Source organism: Alexandromys fortis, unplaced genomic scaffold (genome assembly GCF_014885135.2).
Source record: "Alexandromys fortis isolate MF-2015 unplaced genomic scaffold, M_Fortis_MF-2015_v1.1 scaffold_10, whole genome shotgun sequence".
NCBI lineage: Eukaryota > Metazoa > Chordata > Mammalia > Rodentia > Cricetidae > Alexandromys > Alexandromys fortis.
Window position 1 is genome coordinate 13,029,134 of NW_026067895.1, and position 24,846 is coordinate 13,053,979.

Here is a 24,846-nt window from a genome sequence, read left to right on the forward strand (position 1 = left end):
CACTTCTACTTTGTGACAGGCCACACCAGTCTCAAGAAGCATCGAGATTCAGAAGGCTAAAGAAATGGACTCTTTTTACTGGCCACGGAATTACAGCCACACACCAGAAAAGCACAGGGGATGAGAGCTAAGGCTTCAGACATCACCCAGGAAAATAACAAGAAAATAGTACAAGCAAAATGTAAAACAACTAAACAGAGATGTATTTGAATTTTTATTTCATTTGGGATGCACAGACAAAGATAAATACTGTGAGAGTCAGAAGACTAGGAAAAAACTACCATACTATATAAAAAAGCACTTAAGGATGGGATAGGGCGAGGTTTTCTATAAATCAAAACTAATGACAGGCATTTTAGGATTTAAATAGATTCTAAAAGAAGGACCCAACAGATGAGACAAAAACAGACAAGCTTCTGCAAGCAGGTTGAGCTGACAGTGTAATGTGTGATATAAACCTTTGGGAAGGAACTTCTTAGCATGATAAAGGGTACTTAGAATATTCACTTGACTCCATAATCTGAAGAAATAATCAAAGGTTTGCTCAATAACTTATGTGCTGCTTGAGATGACATAATTTTAATTTTAAAAAGTCCTTGATGAAATAAACTGCAGTTTAAATATAATACTTGTGATAAAAAAAATTCTTCTGAACTTAAAAAAAATATTTTCAAGAACACTGAAGTACTTGATGGACCTCATAATACACTGTGAGGGAATAGAATCTAAAACTTTTCTGAGAGTAGAATCACAATACATACACATAAATTTCCAGCCTAAAACATTAATGATAGTTAGTAGAAGTACTAACAGGTCATTTTATTTTACACTATATTTAGTATTTAAAATCTTTCACAGCAAACACGCAGGCTTCTTTTTTTTTAAGGCAAAATTCTATTTAAAGAAAGAAATAATAATGAAATGCTAGGTAAAGACGAACAAGGTCACATGCTAGCAAGTTAGTGCCAAAAGATAAAAAAGCAAGAGAATAAGCAATGTCCTGCAGCCAGTGACCCGGGAGTCAGTGACCCATTCCACAGCCGGTTCTTTCCCAGGCTCCTGTCCCAGTCGAGCCGTAGATTCCTTCCTGTGCAGTTGTCCAGTACGGGAACTCCGCTAGCTCTCTTGGCGCCGGCTCAGACGTTCACCCCTTCGTTTTCTGTCCATGCTGAGCTCACCATGTTTCTGGAGTCTATAGGCCTCACTGATTATCTGAGACACAGTCTCTCGCTCCACAGTCCAGTCTGACCTGGAATTCGCTAGGCAGCCCAGCCGTGTCTGGACCTCTCAGCTCTCCTACTCGACATGAGTGCTGGGATTAGTCTTACTTCCCACAACGCCCTGCTTTCATAGGCTTTCAGATACAGTGGGTAGTGGGGAAATCCTACATACAAGACATTACCCACTAGCCATCTGTTCACCAGAAGTCTTCCTGGGTTTGTGGCTCTTGATCAGTCAGAATGGCTGCTGTTCCTTCAGAAGGTTCCCCCATGCCCTGCCTCTCAAAGCATGCTGGACGGCTTGGAAAAACACAGACCCAGACTACTGAGGCTCTGCAAAGTGTCTGACCCAGTAGATGGGGTGCAAGCTAAGCATTTGTATCTAGTTCCCAAATGGTACAAAGTTAAGTCCTTTGTAACTCTGCTTTGAAAACCACGATTTCAGATCATTGCTCCCTACAACTCAACATTAAAAATATAATGTTTTGTTTTTATTGTTTTTATTTATTTCCCACATATGGAAGTCAGAGGACAATTTGCTGGAGTCAGCTCATTCCTTCAACCGTGGGGATTCCTGAGATAAAACTTGGGTCATCGGGCTGGTCAGTAAACACCTTCACCCTCTGAACTATCTCAGCAGACCTAGACCAATTAGCATGTTTAATCATGCATAACCCAAATAAATCCCAGAATCTACCATTCCAGTTTAAGATGGAGCAGGACTTTCAAAACTCAAGTCCAACTAGGCATGGTGCCACATACCTATAACCTCAGCACACAGGAAGCTGAGGCAGGAGGATGTCATGTCACAGACCAGCTGGTTTACTAGGCCCTGTTTCAAAATAAATAAATAAATAAAAACACAAGCCTGGCACCATACTGAAGCCTCCCTTCACTCTTCTACTCTCCCACATGAGAGTAATAAATTGTTCCCAGCATTCCCTGAGAAAGAAGAGTCCTCCTTTCTCCTCACTCTCTAACTGGGTCTCAGTCCTTCCTAGTGCAATGCCCCTGCCATTCCTATTCATTGTTGGTCTCTCGGATTTCTATTTTATTTATTTGGTTGGTTGGTTGGCTGGCTGGCTGGTTGGCTGGTTGGTTTTTCGAGACAGGATTTCTCTGTATAACAATACCAGCTGTCCTGGAACTTACTCAGTAGACCAGACTAGTCTCGAACACACTGAGATCCGCCTGCCTCTGCCTCCCAAGTGCTGAGTTTAAAGGCGTGTGCCACCATTGCCTGGCAGTCTCTCAATATATTAAGCAGCATCTGAGGCCCACCACATCAACAGGTGAGGTGAACCCGGCAGAGGGAAGGATTCTGGGTGAGCATAAGATGTAGCACTGTTCCCAGTGAACAAAAGAATAGAAGTGCAGAGTCCCACACCTTTATCATTTCTCTGAGTACAAGGAACACTGTCTAGTGGGTAAGAGCCCTGGGTTGGGTATAGAGAAATGGGAAGCAAAAGTGTTATCATTTGTGATGTGGCTGGAGCACAGATACTTCAGGAGCAGACAGATTACGTGGATCATATGGCTAAAGTAAGTTCCGACCTAAATTTTATGTCCCTACAGCCTTCAACCCACCAAGAACGATCTGAAATACCTTCTTCTGAGCTCCACCTAATGTCCTTGTTAAGGGTAGCCCTATATACTGCAGTGGTGAGTCTGTTTCCTTCAGACTGGACAAGACCACTGCCATCTTGGAAGGAAGCTGCTGAATACTGCCATGAGACCCTCCTGGGATCATGCTCATTGACAAGGAAGCAAGAAGGCTGAAGAAGCTCTCAAACCTTCTCCATGAGACCCTCACCAGAGCTTCTCCTCCACATCACGCTCCACTGGAAGCAGGAGCACCCTAGGTCCTGGAGCAGCTCCTGAGCTGCCCAGAGGACTCTTCAGTAGTCCAGTTCTTTAACAGTCCACCCATGCTATGGACGGGATTCTTCAGTGGCTTCATCTTCTGTAAGTTGACAAACTTCCTATTGGTCTAACCTTTGAGTCACCCGTGATCATGTAAGTAACCCCAAAATAAACTCACCGGTTCATCAAACTGGATTTGGAGAGAAATGTCGCTTTGCTTTCCCATTTTAGGGTGAACAGACATTTCTTTGTGTCATCCTAAGAAAACTCATATAATGGTTTGTGAAAATGTCCTTATCTATGAGAAAGGCCTGGATACCTTAGAAAAGAACAGAAGCATTCTTTAGGAAGGAAAAAGAAAAGACTGGACATCCAGCAAGTGTCTGAGACAAGCAGTCAGAGACACGGCTCAGTGGTAAAGAGCACATGCTGCTCTTCTGGAAGGCTCCATTTCAGTTCCTAGCATCCACGTGGACAGCACACAACCACCCCTGTAACTCCACTTCCAGAGGGAATCTGGTGCCACCTTCTGGCCTCTGCAGTCATCTGCACAAACCCACATAAACGCATACATATGAACAAAAATTTGTAATGTATGTGAGACCTCTACTACATGGTCACGACTTCACCCAAGAAAGTCCTGAAAACTGCCCGCCCATCTCCACTTTAGCTTCTACATGCTCCCAGTAGTCCACAGGGTTTAGTGTTGGAGCCAACAGCTTCAGCATCATCATGCAATTTACTAGACATGAACATTCTTAGGCCCCCACCCTAAATCAGAAACTCTGGTGATGGTGAATTCACGTAGGTATTTTCAAGCCCTTAGGAACTACTGATGTACAACCAAGCTGGCAAAACTATGTTCAAACATATGTGAGCGTGCTGCCTCCTGCCTCTAGCGGACCCTACAGGTCTTCATGCCTCTCTGATGTCTTCATTTGTAAATGAATGTTCTGAGAAAAGTACCCGCAGGATTATAATCCGCCTGCTGAAAACTCCATCTGCAGTACCTGCGGGAGTAAGTGCCTATGCCTAAGACACTGACCCACCAGGGAGACAATGGCTGAACTGGTTAAGGTCAGCATTATTAGTCACTCTATTTATTTAAGTCGCCTGCCTCACAAACTGACACGGCTTGCTGTCAAAGCAGGACTTGATTTTGCATACCTTCTAGCTAACACTCGTAGAGTTATTTTTGTATGCAGTTGAAAAGGGTCTACATGTTGTACAAGGCTCCTATTTATTGTACAAGAAAACATTCACACTGGGTCTTTTAAGCACCCTTGGTCTCTCTTTGGGACGGGGGGGGGGGAGGAAGTAGGAAAATGAGTATTTTTAGAACCAGGGAGTAATTTATCCCTGAAGGAAACAACATAGAAACTCAAATCAAGTGTGTGGAAATAATACATTGTCGTTACTCTCTTGACGCTACCAAATTATAACCTATAAACCCCATAGCGCTTGACTTAAAGACCCTATCCATATTTACAGAAATCTAAATGAATGTTTCTTCCTGTAGCGCGTGCACAACAGGAGACTTTGCTACCCCAAAGCATGTATAAGGAGCGTGTTATCAAAGATGTCAGTGTAACCAGGCACGATGGATAAGCACACAGCCTACATCACATATGTATTCTGGGAGCCTTTATCTGCAGTTAATTAGTTTAGCTATTGCTTTCATGGTTCATTTAGACACCTCACGCTTCATTAAGTATCAATAAATTTTATCCTCAAAAAAGAAGAACATTTTCAGTAGAAATAGGACTGTCTCTTCAAGCGATAATCTTGTTAATGGGTGTGTATATTGCAAGTGTGTCTATCAGGGCTGACAAAGCCCAACTGCCACGGCTGCAGTACCCTGAAGTAATATGCAAATTTTATTCTATAGTTTAACATGCATGCCTCATCCACACATATTTTCTTACAGTAGAAGGGAAAAAGCCTTTCTTTTCTCTTCCAAAAACGATGCATCTTTTAAGCTTCTATTTTTATTTTGTCAAGAATGCCTACTGATGTTTCATAAGCTCCTTTTCTCCGTTACATCAATTCTAAATTCCTTCTTATTGGAAAGAAACTTTTAGCGACTTTCCACAGCACGACAGACTGTTTTCAATAATCATGTTTTCTTTGCATTTTCAATTTTTCCAAAGAGGGCAGGGGTTCAGTTGCTGGGCCCTGAACACCCACCCTAGCAGAAAGTTGTCTGGACTGATCACTGAATTCCAGGGCAGGTGTGTCTGAACAGGGAGGCCAGGAGCAACGAGAAAGGGCATTGGCATATGAACAGGACCTTCTACTTCTCTTGCCTCCCAGGCCATTGACTTGTCCAGTTCTGTAATGACACCGTGCTTCACCTGCTCATGTGCGGAATTTGTCACTCAGTTTCTTGCCTGTGGCTCACATGTTCCCTACAGAATGTCAGTCATTCGTTCTTCCACCCCATTCATACACCTAAAAAGGCACTGCTGGGGATAAAGATCCCTCCCCGGCCACTTCCATGCAGTATCGGGGTACTCACTAAAGCAAGTAGATGGACAAAGGAGAAAGACCATTTCAAACAAAGGTAAGTTCCATAGAGGAAACGCCACACATCGGTTGGCATGACGACTGTAGGGCGAGTTGGCAGGTACAACCTGTGGTTCATAACCTGAGCTGAAAATAGAGGGACAAACAGCTGTGAAAGAACTTAGGAGAGGAGTGGAAAGTCCCAAGAATAGACAGTGGCTAAGTAAAAAGACTATAATGTTAAACTGACCTGACCTAATAAGCAGGAAGCCCAGAAGGAAGGAAAGCAGAAGTTGGAGTAGAGGTGCCGGATAAATCTGCCCGACTCAACTCTACAGAGCAGTCTCGCAGTGAGTATAGCTTGCGATTCGCTGGAGTCCGTATCTCTAGCACATAGTCCCAGACCTACTACATAGCCCCTGATGTGGGTTCGATGAAGGAGCCCAGTGGACCATCACCCAAAGCGCTGGAGGACACACCCGGCAGACTTTTCTATCATTCTGTATACTTCCTTACTTTTCTCAGGCCACTGGAGCATAGCACCCTTTATTCTTTCTATATAATGCTAACTCACAAGAGCCCCTTACATGCTGGAGAAGGCCGTTGTATCTATTTTCACACCAGAGACAATGGGTTGTGCTGTGAGGGTGTCCGTGTGGTTTCACTGATCCTTCGAGTGGCCAACAGGAAAACATGTTTAGGAGGCAAGGAGTAGGAGCTCAGAGCAGAAGCAGAAAGGGCTTCCAAAGGGAGCTCAGAGTTGCTTTCTCTTGCCCTGGTGTTTATTTAAGGAGTACTTCAACTCGACCACTAGTGGAGGGCCAAAAACGAACACTAATATTCACCATCGAGCGATCGCTGTCATCATCATCACCATCATCGAGTCTCTAAACACAGAGTAACATAAATGAACTCTCGCGGCGGAGCTTTGTTATCATGATGGATGGCGAGAAGGAGGGAAGAGGGACAGCCTGTTAGGAGCACTTTCATTTCCATGCGAAAACACATTTCAGTACTTCCAAATTTGGCCTATCTGCTTTGCCTGTGGTAGATAAGAGGCAAATTCTGCATAATGGATGAACGGCGCCTGGTTTCATTTCCTCTAAATACCTCTTGGTAATGATGAAGACTTCACCAGGTTGGCTCTGACAGGCCTCAAGACCACCTCACCAGGTTGGCTCTGACAGGCTTCGAGACCATTATAAATCTACAAAGCCAGAGTGACTACATTGGATATGTGTGGGAAACACAAGCTTGCTGGGTTTATGCACACCAGTAAAAATTCCAAAGGGGTCTGATGCCAGGAAAATGCCTTATTTTGTCAGAAAGTACATCTCCCACACAGCAGCAGGTCTGGTGGGGCTTGAGCCACATGTTAAAAACAAAGCGAAGTGACATGCGATACGGGCCTCACAGCCCGACGACAGAATTCACGAGCTGTCTTCACTTGGAGCTTTTTCTGGGACAAACTGAGTCCGCAGAGCCCAAGCCTGCTTGACGGCTGTGTCTTATTGGTCTATCACGGTTGTTTTCCGCAAAGTCGTTACCTCCGAGATGGCTGAGACTCATTTCTCGTTAGGATTTCAAGATGTATCCCCATTTCCAAACAAAAGTCTGAAAGTCTAAGGAACTTGGTGCTTTCCAGTCTCCTATATAGGTAAGTTAATATTCACGGATAGCTTTCTTTTGTTTGTTTCTGGGATCATGCAGATGGAGTCGCAAGCTTACTTAAATCCGCTGAGAAGTAAGGTAATGGGTCCTTCTCCTAACAGTCACTGTGGGAATAGTCCTTGTTACTTAAAGTGTACTGACATTATGAAAGTCAAACACTAATAGATTGTAAGTCTCTTTCATCAAATTCTGTCTTGCCAATTCCAAGCACTTGTTCTGAGTATACACCAAGCAAAAAGTACTTCTGCGTGCCCCAGAACAAGGGACCATGATGACAATGGATACCCCCTTCATCTTTTCCCTTTGTTTCTCTTGATGTCCACTTGTCTTTCTCACTGTTTTCCAAACCCATCGAAGGCAAGGTAACCCGTCTTGCTATGTTAGGTGTTCCGGGGCTTAGCCCAGCAGGCAACAGGAGCAACAGAACGTTATTCCCGAGGAGTTCCAGAAGCCCTAAATCCATGTGTTTGCTGGTCATTCTCTCTCTGAAGGCTCTAAGGGATTCTTTCTTACTTCATCCTGGCGTCCAGAAATTGCTGGCAGCCTTGCTCCGTCCTTCCTCACGTCCCTCCAGTCTCTCCCTCTGTCAACACATCATCTCCCATTCTGTGTATTCTGTAGACGGTGGCATTCTTATTTCTGTGCCTGTGTCTAAACTTCCCTCCTTTTTAGAATGACCATCACTGTATTAGGTCACATCCCGATCCAGCATGGTATCAGCTTTTAACTAAACAATGTCACGGAGACTACTTGAAACTAAAATCATATTCTGAAACTTAAGGCATGAACCTCTGGGTGGTGGAACACAGTATGGTCAACTGCATATAACCACATCATTTCTAAGTCACCTTTCACAAAGCCTATGAGAAACATTTTTCAGACAAATAACCTAGGGGTAAAAGATTAAGGAAAAGTAAATAACTCAATGAACTAAACTAACAGGAGACCCACCAGAGCTTACTCATTTCGGACTGAACTGTTCTCACCAGTTATGCCAATCATCCAATGTTCAGCCATGCAAACATATCGATGCAGTCGTATCAAGATATTTTTCATCAATTAATCTCCTCTATTAACCCAGTTCCCTAAGAAGAGAGCCTCTACCCAACACTCACCACCCAGATGCGTTAGATATGAGAAACATCCATGCACCATGTGAGAAACTCTACACATGCAATGCCATTATCATCATGAGAAAGACACCAAGTCCTACCATATAAAGTACTTTGAATGTAGATATGCTTAGAACTTGGGTCTAATGCATTTCAAGAGTACACAAGCACTTCAAGCCTCAAAAGTTCTTTCATTTACCTGCTTCCTCACTCGGTGGTATGCTCAAACCTGAAAATATCTTAGCTATCATCCAAGGACAAGCTTGTTCAAGAAATAGACATGCCAGGAATGATGAGTGATTAGTCCATGATGATAGAAGCAAGTAGACAACAAGCTGAGGATAAAGCCGCCAACTCACGGGCTTCAAGTTCAATTTGGTAGCATCTAACCTCTCTGGCCTGATTTCTGCCGTCACAGTTAAACTGTATTCCATAGCCAGCATAGCAAGGTAGGACAGACTGAGGACACCAAAAGTTGGCTGCCTAGATTCAAACCTGGATCCATCACTAATCCATGTAAGCCGCCATTTAGGAGCTTCGTCATCCTCCATGTTCTCCATGAAGAAAGCAGAGTTGGAAAAAAATCCTCAAGCACAAACACAAAGTGAAAATCTTTAATCACATCAACACAGAATGTCTACAGTCTCAACAGCGCTGTTGAAGAATGACGAAGGATGCCCAGAACAGGCACAATCAGTATGTTAGATTGTAGTGATTTCGAGATGAGATGATTAATAATAATAATGATAATAATAATTTGCATAAAATATGAAGACAACAAAGGAGTGATTTCGGAGGTTTTCATCATCGCCCATGTCTGTAGCCTTATTAGGTGCAAATCTTCAATCAGTTCTACAATAGTGTAGCGATTTCCTGGCCCTTCCTAATAATTAAATTTAAACTTAATTCATAATCTTCTTCACATTGACCTAATCCTCGTGTCTTCCTCTAAATACAAACGCACAAAGCTCTTCTTTCTGGTTTTAATTTCCCTGAGCGTGTGAGCTCACATTTAACTGCCTTCTTCAAATGACGGTGGGTCACTTACTGTCCTTAAAAGCCAGTCGTGTTATTGCAGCCTAACTCTGACAAATCCTGGTTCTTGTCTCTCGCGTCTTATCGCCGTGAGGCTCAGGAAGGCCAACCCTGGGAAAATTATACAAACAGCCCCAAATATTTGAAATCGGCATTGTGCTCACATGCTTACGCCTCTCTGAGAGCTCAGAGCATTTCTCTTTCGGTTTTATTCTTTCATTAGCCCAAGGCTTGCTAATTAATTGGAATTTTCCAGAGCTTTTGTTGTTGTGACAAAGGCAAACAATGCAAAAGCTCATTTCTTCATGTTAAAGAGGGCCCTTCCACTCTCCAAGACTGCAGTAGACAGGGATAAGAGGAGGATTAAGTCGACTTTGAAAGGGTCAGACTTTGTGAGTTCCTGGCCCCCGCTCCCCTACCACAGCTGTCTTCATCTTCTCCAATGCTGATTTATGAGAAGTGACATCTTAACCATGGTGTTTATTCCTCCAAAAGAGAGGCTGCTTCTCAGGCATTATGTGTGATCTAAAATTAGATGGCAAAGAACATCCTATGAGCAAGAGACAAATAATATCGGGAAGCAAAAAAAATGTTGTACAAAGTGAAAGGCTTATTTGAAAACAACAAAAAAAAATATGGATAAGAGAGGAAGGGAGTGAAAACCAGATGAACACTTCCAAGCAAAGCAAAGCCCAGGCTTCAAAGAAACAAAGAGATGCTGTACCCTGACAGAAATAGTACTGTTTAAACCAAAGATAGCCGAGCAGCTGGAACTAGGGAGTGGGGAGAGATTCCTTCCAAATTTTGGTCTTGGTTTCCTTTTCAAGCGATTACTGTAGCTGGATGCACTGGGTCATTGGAACTTACAGAAACTGCCGTGGGCTTGCTTTTCTCGTATGTAAGAGCGTGTCCTCACGGCTGTCTTTACAGATGCAGAATGGAGGCTGGAGGGCCCTCTCACAAAGCGTGTTGGCTCTTTCCAATATTATCTCTTCAGCTTTCTTTTTGACAAAAATGTGTCCATGAATTCCCAAAGGGAAGAAGATACCATCTGTCCTTGTAAAAAAAAGTGTGGTATTTTCCATAGGGGAAAAAATACTTCTTACCTGTTTACAGGTAACTGTTATCAAAAACGTCTTCAGTATTCAGCTCTATACTTCTGGCCTAGAGCTAGGATGTCTCCCAGAAAACTCAAAAAGGCCTCTAACGATCCCCTCCCTCCACTGTCCACCCAAGGGACTACCTTGTCTTGAGTGAACTGTGAACCACCTGCACGAACATCTACACAGAACTACAGGCAGGTAGATGGGAAAGAAAGCCAGGAAGAGGTTCTTTGACTAGGATCAAGGAGGATCAGTAAGCACAGTGTGTTCAATGCAACTGAAACTGCTCAGAAATCTGGACTTGGAGACAAAGGACAGGGCTGGCATTCAGAATCAACAGGGCTTAGGACTGTAAAGAGATAGGAAATTGACAACAGACCAGGAGGAAGTATGTAAAGGCGGATTGCACGTTGAGGGAGTGGTACAGGACCCTGAAGGAAGCAAGGTGCAGGGAATCACACAATGTCGAAAGACACAGACTCTGCAACAAGACCATGTGGCTTTAACTCTTAGACTACTGTTCACTTCACCTGAACGTCCACAGAAGCACAAAACTGTGTAAATCTCCAAGTTTCTCTCTGGAATAGGGGGGAAAACAACAACTGCTCTCCAGGAAAGTGCCTGACACTATACTACAGTTCAAATCTTAAATACTCCTCCAGAGGCCCATTTGTTGAAGCCATGGTCCCCAGCCCGTGGCATTGCTGGGTGACAGAGGAACCTTTAAGAGATGGGGTTGACTGGAAGTGAACTAGGTCATTAGGAGCATGTCCTTGAAGGGATTAGGGGACTCTCAACTCTTTGTCTGTCTCTCATTCGCTCTGGCCATGGGGTGAAGGCTCTCTCTGCCTGCTGCTCCCATCATAATACCCTGCCGGCCTCACCAGATCCAAAAGGAATGGAGTCAATGGGCGTGTGGTGAAACCTCCAAGAGTGAGAATCATAAACCTTTCTTCTTTTTTAGTTGTCATCTCAGGCGTTTTGTTACCGTGACAGGGACTAACATACACAGTGTCTGTGCTACTGTGAATCATTAAAGTCTGTGTGAAATGATTGTTACATTTATTAAGAAACAATAAAATCACAAGAGGTCTGTGGATGAGATGCAGTCACGGCATCTCAGATTTACTTAGAACTTCTATGATACTTGGAAGACTAGAAAATAGAGTTTTCAGTAACGGGGGATACTGGGAGCATCCTTTTAAGGCTAACAGACTTTATGATGAGGAAACCGAGGGATGGATGATTTTTACCATAAATGGAGACATGTGCTGTTTGGTCACCTAGGAGGCTTAAATAAGCATGAAGAATAGACCATGAGAATAAGCTGCTGTGTAATAGTGACAGAGGAGGTCTGTGCTGGGATCTGAACGGATGGTCCAGCCTGACTGCTGGTCAGTGGCACACGCTGACAAAGAGCCCCTCTCTTCTCAGTCTAGGGCTTCAGCTTTGCAGATTCCCAAAGGACCATTAATGTCCCTTCCAGTTTCGTTTTTTACTATTATATCATTTGAATTAAGGACTGTGGCTAGAAATCAAAGCAGCAATTGGTTAACAATATTTGGAAATAATGTCCTCAGTCTCGTGCATTCTCACAAAAGAACAGGGAACTCAGTTTCCTGCCCTTTCGTCAAGGAGACACAATGTACAGTCAGTTATCCCTTCTTCCTTCCACTTCTCTCTCCTCTGTTATCTGTCCTAATGGGAAAGTCATCAGGAAGAAGTGTGCTAAGCAACCAGATCAAGTTTTAAAAACCAAAGCCGAATCCTTCTTATATGGGAAGACCAAATATGGAAAAAGAAAAAAATTAAAATAAAATACACCTAACTCTGACAGACAGAAAAACACATACTTAACACTAGAGCCGATAGAAAAGAAACACAAACCTAACACTGGCTGATGGAAAAACACACACCTAACACTGTCAGACAGAAAAACACACACCTAACACTGACTGATGGAAAAACACACACCTAACACTGACAAGACAGAAAAACACACACCTAACATTGACAGAGAAACACACACCTAACACTGGCTGATGGAAAAACACATACCTAACATTGACAGAAAAACACACACCTAACACTGACTGATGGAAAAACACACACCTAACACTGACAAGACAGAAAAACACACACCTAACATTGACAGAGAAACACACACCTAACACTGGCTGATGGAAAAACACATACCTAACACTGACTGAAGAAGAAAAACCGAAAGTGCAGTCACAGATTGAGAGGGTGCTCAGACAGTAAAGCACTTGCTGACAAGCATAAGTTTGGATTCTCAGCACCCAAGTAAAAGCTGGGCCCATTGTTACGTGTCTGTAATAGCTGCAATGAGGAACAAACCCCAGGGACTGGCTGCACAGCCATTCTAGCCCAAATGTTGAATTATGAGTTCACGGAGAGACCTTGCTCAAAAAACAAGCTGGAGAGCCATGGAGGAAAATATCCAGGATCAACTTGTGGCTCACACGTACATGCATACAGGTGAGCCCACCTACCTATCTACCTACACTGACAGATAGACACACAGATACACACACACGTGCACACACACACACACACACACACACACACACCGTGTGCTATGAACTAATGTACATAGAATCAATAGGATCAGAAGAAGAGAAGAGGGCTCACCTAATGAACTTGCTGTGCCACTAAGAGAAATGACTCCCACAGAGATCAAGAAAACCGTTCAAGAGCAGAAGGTTCCTGGCAATGCCAGAGTAAGAGCTCATGTGTGGTGACTCAGCCCGGCGCAGATGCCACAGAATTCTATCTGTAACTGGTCACAGTCCAGACTATGACAGTTCCTGATAAGAGCTTCAGTTCGGAAGGCGATTAATAACAACTTATTTCACTACACTCTTCAGTCATGTCTGGATTCCCCCTCTCCCCTGAAGGCAGAGACGCCAAACAGAAATGGGAAGAGATGCACTCTTTGTCTACTCTTTGCTAGACACTGCTAAGTGACCACACAGGTTCTCACATGGCTCTCAGTCACGAGTCTAGCCGCTTCTAAACCTCGGAGAGCTCCAGTGCATGGCAGTGTACTGCTGCAGCCGAGGTGACCAAAATACACTTGATGAATGGATGTAGGACACGCCAGGTATGCATGTGAAGTAAGAGCCAGGGAGATAATATAATTTATTCAAGGAGGTCGCATCACCGGTAAAGGGGGAAAGCCACAGGATTGGAGACTGGGACTGTAACATCATTACTGATCCATGTTCTTCTACTACTTGGGGTTCTCTTTTATATCTCTCCAACACCAATAAAAGTGCTTTCTTGCTTGCTTGTCTCCTAACACAGAGGCTGGCTCTTTTATCTGTTTTTTGTTTTGTTTTGTTTTGAAATCTCTCCTGTGTCTCTTGGATCTTTTCATGTTTCCTTGAGTTTCTTCTGTCGAAGAATTTTCTTTAAGAGGTCACTTTTGGTCTGGCCAAGTAGCGTGAGAATGTCAGTTCAGATGAGGACACACTAAAGGCCACAGCCAGGAACAGCACACAGAAGGAGCATGCTGGCTCTAGAGATAACTAGAGATAACGTAACTGGTATGGTTAGGCGTAGCCTCTCTTTACACTCCTTAATAGCAAAGGTTTTCATGGAAACCCTTCACAGGGAGTTCTTCCTAACTGTGTTCTCTCTCTCCTCTCTCCCCAAAATACAAACACAAGTTGCTAATGTTTCATACTAACTCTCTATTGTAAATCATTCTCTAAAGCATATCCAAAAATAAGGCATTTTTTAAATAATACATATAAGGCGAGTTACGCTTTTCAGATATTTTTGACTTGGGGCTGTTAACTGGACTGTGTTTGTTCCATCCAAGAAAGCCCAAAGAGATGAATAATGATCCAAAACAGACTACACTTGAGTGGTTCTGTATATTACATGCAAAGAAATGTTCCCACCACAAAGTCACTAAATGAATGTCACTACGCCTGAATAGAGGAAGAAAATTGAATTGTGATAAAAGCAAGTTGTTTAAAGGATCTTTAGTTCATGTCTACCAAATTATCCTGAACATTATGTGCTGAACAAAGGCTCTGATACTCATATTATTAAGTAATAGAAACATTTTGAGAAATAAGCCAACACTTTCCTGTAGAAAAGATTTATGTATCGTTTTCTGTTTTTATGAGGGTTGTAATTGTCCTCCAAACCTTTGAGCAACGCCAAATTCTCTTTCAAGTTGAACATTCTGTAGTATTATGTTCTCTTTAATGCCAGAGGCCACACTGGGATGCCTACAATAAATTAAATGATGAACTAAATGAAATGGGCAGAAGCCCAGATACCTGGTTAGGCCTAACCCCTGAAACGTCCCATTAGCCTGGCTCTTTGTTAGACAGCCAGGACGCCATTGCAAATCACGGTGTCATGGTGGGACACTGCACGTGGTGAGCTGATGGTCTCACAAAGCAGCTCTTGTCATTATTTTTCTTGATGGAGTCAAAGAGCATCACCATCATCTTCAACAGAAAAGACAAGACAGCTGTGTCTCCTGTCTCTTCATTTCAGGACTCTCCAGTGTCAGCTAACTGCTGGACACATGTTCTGCTGGTGTCCAACATGGTCAACTGGGAGGGGTTCTCTAAATTTGAATGCCATAAATGAGACTTTTATTGCCTGGAGGACACAAGGAAAGCATTGAGTGATAAAAAAAAAATTGCATTTTATGTTCACTGACCTTTAAACAAAAAAACTACCACCATTACTAGTCCCAGATTCCAGGAGTTACTACACAGATTTGAAAGGCTGGAGTTTACTGAGGCTTTCAGAAAATGTCATGGCATGGTGTTGTCAAGCATGAAGTCGCAAGGTCTCATTTTGGCTTAGTGAGGTTGAAACTCACTAATGTCAGAGAATGAGTTTAGGATCAGGGTAGTCATGGCCCAGCTGCCACTTATGTACTGTGTGACTGTAAAGACTGCATGGGGGACAACAGTGAGACCACTAGAGTCAGGATGTCACGCTGTGCACTGGTGCCAAGCTCCTGGTTTTGCATTTCTGCTGCACTCACCTAAGAGAATGTTCTCTTTTAATGGAGCCACTAAACCATACTGGAGTAAAGGAGTGTGGTGTATGTAGCTTACTCCCAATAAGCCAGAATGGACAAAAGATGATGCATAAAACATTGAAAATATATTTGAACAATCTGAGTAACAAATATGAGAATTTGTGTATTGGTCATATGACTTTTCTACCAACTCTGAAGTTATATCAAAGCAAAGATAAACCACAAGCATATAAAGGACAGTCAGAGAATAGTCATTAAACACAATGACTTCATATGCAAATGGAGAGAGAGAGGGTACATTAAAAACAAGCAAGTTCTTCTGTGTCTTATGGGCATCACAAGGCCACAGCATACATGATAGTCACAACAGCTTTGGCAGCCTACATGGGGCATACACAAGACTGAGCCCTTAAACATTCAGTCATAGATGAGAGAGAGGCTGATCTCCCCAAATACCTGTACAGGGGAGCTACTGACAGTTAACAGCTGCTGAGCAAGAAGAAGCCACTGTTGCAGTGATGTAGTCACTGGTAAGGTAGTTGCTCACGGTCCAGTAGATAGTTCCACACTCACAGACATACAAGTATCCCTGGTTAAACCCAATGGATCACAAAACAAGAAAAACTAAAAACAAGACCGAAAGGCATGAAAATGGGATGGGGCCTTAGTAACTGGAGGAGATACAGAGGGACAGAAAAGGAGGCGGCAGAATGTGGGTGGCCAGAATATGGTATACACCTGTGTGAAATAAATGAATATAAATAAAAAATACAAAGAACAGAGAGTTTCTGGAAAATGTCAATCCTCAAAAAATTTCCATTTGTTTTGCATTTCATTTAGGTAGTAATTACGCTGTTCACACTGGAGAAAATGGCGGCAACATCAGTCCACAGGAGTCCCACCTCTGAGAAGCATCCAGTGACAAGAGACAAGACAAACGTTTGGATCCAGTTGGGTAAAAGCAGATACAGGAAAGTTTTCTAGAAAAGATTATTTTCTAGCAAGCTCTGAAACACAATCAAAGAGAATTTGCAGACAAGCGTCTCTACTGGATCCAATTCTCTTACCTATGGGAGACCACATACGTCTATTGTGCTGGGATGTGTCAAGCAGGGTTGGTCAAGAGTTGGAATCAGTTTTCCAAAACCATATAATCTAAAACAAAGGAATGGGATCCCTTGGGAAACACACAACTCAATAATCCATGCACAGACTTACAGACTTCAGTCTTGACCTCTAGACACATAGCAACTGTACTTGCAGTTCATTCCTTGCCTTAACCTCACATTGCTCTTGGATAGGCTTATTCTTGAGGAAAACACACAGCTGGAAGTCCACTCCTCACACTACAAAGGCTTCGGAAGGCTACCTCTGGCCTATATGACCTACCCTGTATATTCACACTGTGTGGTTTGAAGATAATTACCAAAAGCCCACACAAGCAAGAACAGCAAAAAGATGTCTGTCACAGATACAAAGTAGAGTTCATTTCTGATTTTGTCCTGAGGGGAACAACACAACAGAGAAAATTAATAAATGGATCAAATGGCTGTTATTTAATTGAGACATCACAATAGAAAGTATGTTCAGGTGGTCACACAAAGTCTCATATGGACATGATCAAGCTTCTGTGTAAGAATGAGATTTGACACCACATTAGAATGTGGTAGAAAGCAACCTTATCGATACCACCTGAGAGGTTATGTTTCAAAAACCATACATTCACTGTTGAAATACAACAGCTATCATTGAAAGGCTATATGTTGCAATTCAATCCTGTAGGGGTGGACGTGACATTACATACTGGTGTTTGCAAATATATTCATATGTAACATTGAACAGAACCGCGAGATAAAAATAGGTTTTTTATTAACAAAACACTGATCAATACCTTAATTATTGATCATGAGTTAACCATTACATATTTTAAATTCAAGCCTAGGAATGATAACCCGCTAGACATTTTTAGAGGTTAAATTAAAATTTATCCTATCACGTTATCTCCAACTTCAACCTTGAACTTCCCTTTTTTAGTGTTAAAAAAAGAAAAGAAAAATACAGATGGAATAAGCTTCATTCACTTCAATTAAAAATAAGATATAGACTTCAAAATCTGAAACAAAGATCCTTGTTGTTTAGTTAAAAATATCCCCTATCTAAGACAAGAACTATTTATATCACTTAGCATGACCTTTGATGGATTGATAAGTTATCACATGATCTAAAATCTTTGACAAAAGCAGTCATATAAAAGGAATATGACCAGGATGGTGGGAACTATTTTTCTTTCTGGAATTATTAAGCTTAAAGCTGGTCTGCAGTGGTTAGACATTGCAGCTTTTCAATGAACATAATTTAACATTGCCATACCACATACAGAACAAAAGCTCAAATGTCAATTGGCTAAGCTATTAAATGACCATGGAGAGCTGGCTCGGAAAGAATACCTTTTTCAAGTGTGAATATTTTACTTTGGACACATTTAGCTAGCTGTGTCTAAACAGCTGCATTTATCCCAACCACCTCTTTTTGAAAATGTACCCTGGTGATACAAAGCCACCAAATTTAGCAAGTGCCCGCAGGGCTCCTCTTCTTGAGGCTCTTGGCTGATTCAGAACTGCAGTCCCTATACTTTGGGTTGCTCCTGGTTACGTGTTCATGATCCAGTCTTGGGGTCTGTGGACCTCATTCTAGTGATGTCTTCTCTCTCCCTCATCTCTAACGCCCGCCTTACTTCATCCTTCCAACCTGTCCTGGCTGCTATGGGCTTCAACACCACTACATTCCACCAATGCTGGAATACACGGTACACAAATTCCATCAAGAAATAGACTCTTAAAGTCACTCAAGGAGAAACCAGTAACTGAGGGTGGTGAAATGGCAGAATCTTTGCATCTTATTGGCATTTGAAGTAAAAAAAAAAAAATGGCCTGGATAATCTGTCATCATTTCTGTTTTTTAATTTAAGACAAGTAACAAATACACAGAACATTTATTTTGTGCACAATGCCTCTTTTTATAACAGAAGCCTTTTATGGTATATAAAGATTGCAGCTTAACTCTGCTACCAAATGCTAGATTTGGGGAGGGGGATAGAGGTATAGCCTAAAATGAAGCACACTCAGGCTGGGAATAAATCCCCATGAATACTTCTTTTCTCATTTACTCAGGAATCTTGTATTTGCACTGGTCTTTCTCAGAGTGCTGAGATTTCTTCTCCAGACGAGACTTAGCTCTTGCCCTCAGTACAGTGAGCCTGTTGGCTATTCCGTTTCTTAGGGAAGGGTGAGCACAGCCACCTAAGGCATTAGGTCCCGTACTGAGCAACTGACACTTGGAAGCAGTTTCTCCTCATGGTACAGCATGTGACACTGGAACCGACAACTGGCTGAACGTCCGATATTAGCGCACATCACAACATATGATATACTTGCAATCCTCTTTTACACAGTGCAAAGGTGCTCAATGTGTCCTACAGTATCGACTACTAGCAGAATTATCTGAACCTGGATTAGCAGTAACTATGCCATGAATGTTCTGGAATGAATCATATATGTAAGGGTGATGAACACGTATTAATGCATCACCTCCAATAACCATGCAACACGCGGCTTTGTGTGTGCTTTCTCCTGGAAGGGAGAAACTGAAGAATAAAAACCAGAAGAAAGACACTAGGAGGCAAGTTTGATATACAGAAGATAGCTCCCACCAGTGCCAGGAAGATGGGAACTTTGTCAAAGCAATGGCTATCATACTCAGGGGTTGGACAAATGGCCCATGGCCAGTCAATAAATACAGTCCAAATGCCATCTAAGTCACATGGGAACACTATGTGATCCTGTGGGAAAGTGGGCCATATATCTAGCTGCTCTGTAAGTCTCAAGTTCTACATAAAAAACCTTTTATTTCTAAGTGATGGCTCCGGATTGTATAACCCTCTGTGGATCTAAGGAAGGGGCTGAGGGCCGCATTCCACACGTAGACTATCTCTTGGGAGCCTCACAACTCAATCTTTGCATCTGTCAATAAACTTATTATCTGTTTTAATCTTGCCTTCAAATTGGCCAAAAGTGGGGTGGAAAGATGTCGGACCAACGCCACTGCAAGTATTACCAAGACAGGAAATCAAGTGGAGAAAACAAGCAAGGTTTTCAGGCGTCCGAATTACAGTCAAGGCTCGAATTAAATATTAAGTTCTTAATGCCCTTATTATTCTCAAAGTTCAGCTGGTAAATTGCTCCCTATTTTATCACCCTTATCCTAACACTCTAATTTGCCTCCAGTTCCTCCTATTTATTAATCATGGCATAAATGTCTCCTTTCTTTTTCTAAGGAGCTCTTTAAACGCTTCTGAGAAGGAGGCAGGAAATAAGTAAATCTGAACAAATAAGTCTTTCACACGTTCCTGATATTCTAATTACATGCAAGTGTTTTACTGTATTTGGGAACTATACATTTTAACACAAGGAGCGATCCCCGAGGAATGAGACACTTCTAAAAGAACCAATGATATTAACAAGTTCTCGATCCAAATCATCTGTCACTGGGAATACTGGAGGAGCCTGCAAACGCTATGTGGTCTTGGTCCTTGAGTGTGAGACATTAATGTTAGCCTGAGTACGCACGTGCGCGCACACATGCACACGCACACACGTACACGCATGCACACATACATGCACACACACAAGCACACTGCCATAGAGAAAAATAATCTGAACATTTCTTTAAGTAAAATAGTAAAACGCACTTAGACTTCCACACTATTACCTCAAATTCACACTTTAATATATTTAGACCTCACTAAAAAATGCTATATATATAAGCCAGACTTCTTACAGTAGGAACTATCTTTAGGAGAGAGAGGAGAGTGAATAATTAAATAACAGCATGCTCCCACAGAATAATGGTCACTATCCGAGAGAAAGAATTAATCTGTAATGTGTTCGTTTCTTTGTGTTACAATAAGTGCATTTAAATACTAATTCGCAGCAAATTCAACAGGCCTTGGGTGTTATTTACTTAGAAAAACAATCTAACCTATAACCTCGGCTCAAAAATAGAGAGTTGCCAAGAGAAACATACAGATATTTTCAATTCAGTGATTAAAAAAATAATAGTAAGTTCCTGAAATTCCAGTGACAAACGTCATACAAAGGTATATTCATTCTTTCAACTTGGAATATTTAAATCATAAGGCATGGTACACAGATACTACCAACTGCTCTAAATCGCTGTTAGTGGAGATCACTAGAGAGAAGGAGAAACTAAATTATGGAAAAATGATTGCTGCTTGTATGCGATATATGTATATATAATCAATTATCTAACTGACATTTTTATAAATCTACCACTAGCTTGCTTTTTATTGCATATGCTAAACAAGCAGATGCTAAGTCTATAAACTGTGAATTAACCTTCCTGTTTAATTAATTGTTCCTTTGGAAATAGCGATTTTTAAATCCCGTGTTGCAGTTAATTCATGCTGGAGATGAGAGCCAATCTCATCCAGGTTCCCGGGCTATGATCCAAAGGCGGTGTGTGGTGACTCCATCTTTAATAATTAATCATTCACTTACAGTTTATTTACATATTGGCATCTGACGGGGTTTAATTTTAGGTTCCTCCAACATGAGCCATCAAGCCTGAAAAATACTCTACAACGGACTGTCTTCATGTAAATATACCTAGAGACAAGAGGATTGGTGTCATGATTCAGAAACAGGTCAAGGGGCCATGGGCAGGGCCTCAGAGGGCAATGAACTCCAGTGGCCAGTCCTCTCCAAGGCCACAGTCTTCCGAGCTCAGACTCCTTCTCCTTAAAAAGGAAGCAGTGTAAGTAGGCGGTGTCTTTGGAAACACCTGAAGGCCTTTTTGTATGAAAACTCTTCCTCGCTAACTGGACTGGGGATTCTATCAGCTAGAACATCATACTCTTACTTCCAAAGGGCCTTGTTAAAAGCAAGTGTCCTGTGGTTTGGATCTTGACCAGCACATGAGGACTTGTGTTAAAGGCTTAGTTCCCAGCCGGGTGCTATTGGAAATTGGCAGAAACCTTGGCGGGTGCGGCACTGAGAGATCTTCAGACCGTGGGGAGCTCACCTATGAGGGGAGCGTGGGGCCATGGTCACCTACCTTCTCCTTTGTTTCAGGCCATGATGTGTTCCTCCACACAGATCCCAAAGCAACAGGGCCCCCACAGTCATGAACTGAATGGATCTTTTTCCCTTTGTAAGTCTATGATCTCAAATTCGGCTTCTATTATTTTGTTGCTTGTTTTTTTGTTTTGTTTTGTTTCTTAAATGAGACAGTGTTTTACTGTGTAGCTCAGGGTGGCCTGAAACACACAATCCTCCAGCCTGTGCCTGTGAGGTTCAGGTGTTTTTGGAACTCTAACTTCAGAAACTATCTAAATCTGTTGATAGGGTTAGGTTTATAGTTCAGCGAGAGGGCCCTGGGTTTGATCCCTAATTTGACCACATAAAAGCCCTATTAAAATTATTTTTTAAAAATGAAATACATGAAAGCCATTTTCTTAGAGAACAAAAAGGGAAAACTGAGAATTGGAGAGTAATGGCTGCTGAGTGAATGAAAGCAGAGGAGAAACACGTCTTCCAGGGCTCTGGAAGTTGTCTTGTCAAAGACCCAGAGCCTAGCCACTAACAGAGAGAGCAAGAATCTGAATCTCCAGCTACTGAAAACAAATGTTTCTAAGGTTTTCTTTTTCTTTTTTCTTTTTTTCGTTTTGATTTTGGTTTTTCTTGTTTGTTTGTTTGTTTGGTTGGTTGGCTGGTTGGGTTTTGGGGGTTTTGTTGTTGTTGTTTGAGACAGGATTTCTCAGTGTAGCCCTGGCTGTCCCGAAACTAGCTCTTGTAGATCCCAGTAGAACTAGATCTTGTGGAGATGGCCTCGATCTTACAGAGATCCGTCTACCTCTGCCTGCCAAGTGCTGGGATTCAAGGCATGCACCACCACTGCCCGGTATGTTTCTAAGCTTTATATGTCCATAAATACATGCAGCAGATTTCTTAAGCCTGCTGGGTCACATTCTGAGCAATCAGGGACTGCTCTTGTTGCCCCTGAGTTTCTGAAATGATCTATCCAGGCCCATCCTGCTTCCTAAGATTACATACATCTACTCAAGTCCCCACTGCACTGCCCAAGGACTGAGTTTTTTTTTTAAATATTTATTTATTTAAATTATTTAAATATATATTTATTATGTATACAATATTCTCTCTGTGTGGTATGTCTGCAGGCCAGAAGAGGGCACCAGACCTCATTACAGATGGTTGTGAGCCACCATGTGGTTGCCGGGAATTGAACTCAGGACCTTCAGAAGAGCAGGCGATGCTCTTAACCGCTGAGCCATCTCTCCAGCCCCCAAGGACTGAGTTTTCAATGAGTTTTTCCCCTCCACATGCAGCCCTACTAACACCCAGCAGGGGATCAAAGGAAATAAAGCTAAGTAGCAAATATCGACGATTATTTCTCTACAGCTCATGCTCGGGACTGCACACACCATTTCTAGTCACTATAGAGAAACTATCAATATCTTCACTTGACAGACGAAAAACGTCAGATGCAGATGTTAGAGCAGACCGTCCAGGAAGCCCAGGTTTCTCTCCTTTAGGACATGGAGAAAACCTGAGTTGGTGGCATCCTAACTTCGCCACAGGTCCAACCAGAGACCTCTGACTGTGCCAAATGATACAAGGAAATCTTTTCTGCGTGCGGAACCAAACTATGCAGTGGAAGCCAGGCTCTGGCCCTTTCCTCATTCCTGGATTATATCAGCAAGGAATCGGGACCAAGATCCTGGTTGCATGTTCAGGGAGACAGAAACCCACTTCTCCCTTTCTATAAAGGTAACTCACATTCAGTGTGCGAATTCAAGAAACGTGAATGAAATCTTGGGATGGCACTGTCTGGAGGGAACCACAGCATCCTGGGCTAGTTTTCCTGTAGTCTGTGCTCTGAACCAATTCACATGTTTGATAAAATAAGTTCACATAAAGTTCTACTCATTTAGCCACACTTTTATGTTTCTTTAACACCTTAAAAACCATTTCTGAATTTAATTTGAATACTTTACTATACAAAAAAATAAATTTGCTTAATTATTCCTTTGCTGTTAAGAATTGAATATAGAATTTTTTCCCACCCCTTAAGGAAAAGGCCACTGCAGATAACATTTCTATGTATATTTCCTTATGCCTGTTTTGGATTTTGGATTAATTTCTAGAAGCATGGTTAATGAGTTATAGACGGGAGTGATGTCAGTACATTTCCCCCTAGACGATATGGATATCTTCACCCTTTACATTACCATTAGCAATGAATGGGAACCCAATCTCAAGGCACACTACTTTTCCACTGACTTAATCTACTCCGTCAACACAGTAGGCCAAAGAACATAATAAATCACTACTGTTTGACTTGGATTTTTTTTTCCGCTAAGGCACAGCAATATAACAAGACAGGAAGCCCACAGGATCAGGGATCAGGCCACACATACTAGACCCTGATCTCGCCACTAACTGAGTGGAGTTCCTAAAACTAGTTGCTACATGTAGTTCAGAATCTTGCAAATTTTGTGTTGACATGATCAGAAGGACGTGTCCACAGAGCCCGACACAAAACCACGGAAGAGTACAGGGAAGATAAGAGAGACACAGCCAAACAACCAACTTCTCATGCTCCAGCCTCAGAGAAATGATATGGTTTTGAAGGATGCAACAAGAACCACTGAGCTTTGTCATTTCTAAGATGGCTCTCATCTCTCCCCCCAGGTGTGAAAGGAAAGCACAAAATCCTACTAAGATTGAGGAAATCTGGAAAGCCAGCATCCAGGACACAAGATAAGAAATTCCCTGTGGATGTCTCCTGTGGTGTTCCGGGTATTTATTTTTCCTCTCTGAAACTGCACTCCGTGCAGAGGAAGCAGGCAGCATCGAACGGGCTGTGTGACAGACAAAGAGACAGAAAGTCCCCTATGCCTATGCCGCGTGGCTTCCGGTGACACTTCAGCCACTCTTTGGAATTCACGAACTCCCATCACAGCTTGCGCCCTGGAAGCCTTGCATCCAACGGGAAATATTTCATCCCTGATCCTTCCCGCTGAAGCCCGGAGTCGAAGCGCACTGATTATCACTACCTTCAGGGAAATACGGTGATTTATGGAGCGAAGCTAGCAATTATTTCGTCCCTTGTCAAAAGCCCAACGCTTCCGTGCCGCTTTCCATACAAAGTGTTCTTAATCTTAAAGACAGTTTTCTATTTCACAGCCGACAAGAAGGACT

At 42.4% G+C, this 24,846-nt stretch overlaps 1 protein-coding gene and 1 long non-coding RNA gene across 3 annotated transcripts in view; both read right to left on the reverse strand.

Annotated features, from left to right (window-relative positions):
* Positions 1–24,846, reverse strand: part of Glis3 (GLIS family zinc finger 3) — a 425,456-nt gene that overhangs the window by 310,689 nt on the left and 89,921 nt on the right. The gene's annotated exons all lie outside the window — the stretch shown is intronic.
* On the reverse strand, positions 8,444–13,038 carry LOC126512081 (uncharacterized). Its single transcript, XR_007594906.1, has 3 exons — positions 12,652–13,038; positions 12,568–12,621; positions 8,444–12,483 (listed from the first exon to the last, which is right to left on the reverse strand). It is a non-coding gene; the product is annotated as an uncharacterized lncRNA (long non-coding RNA).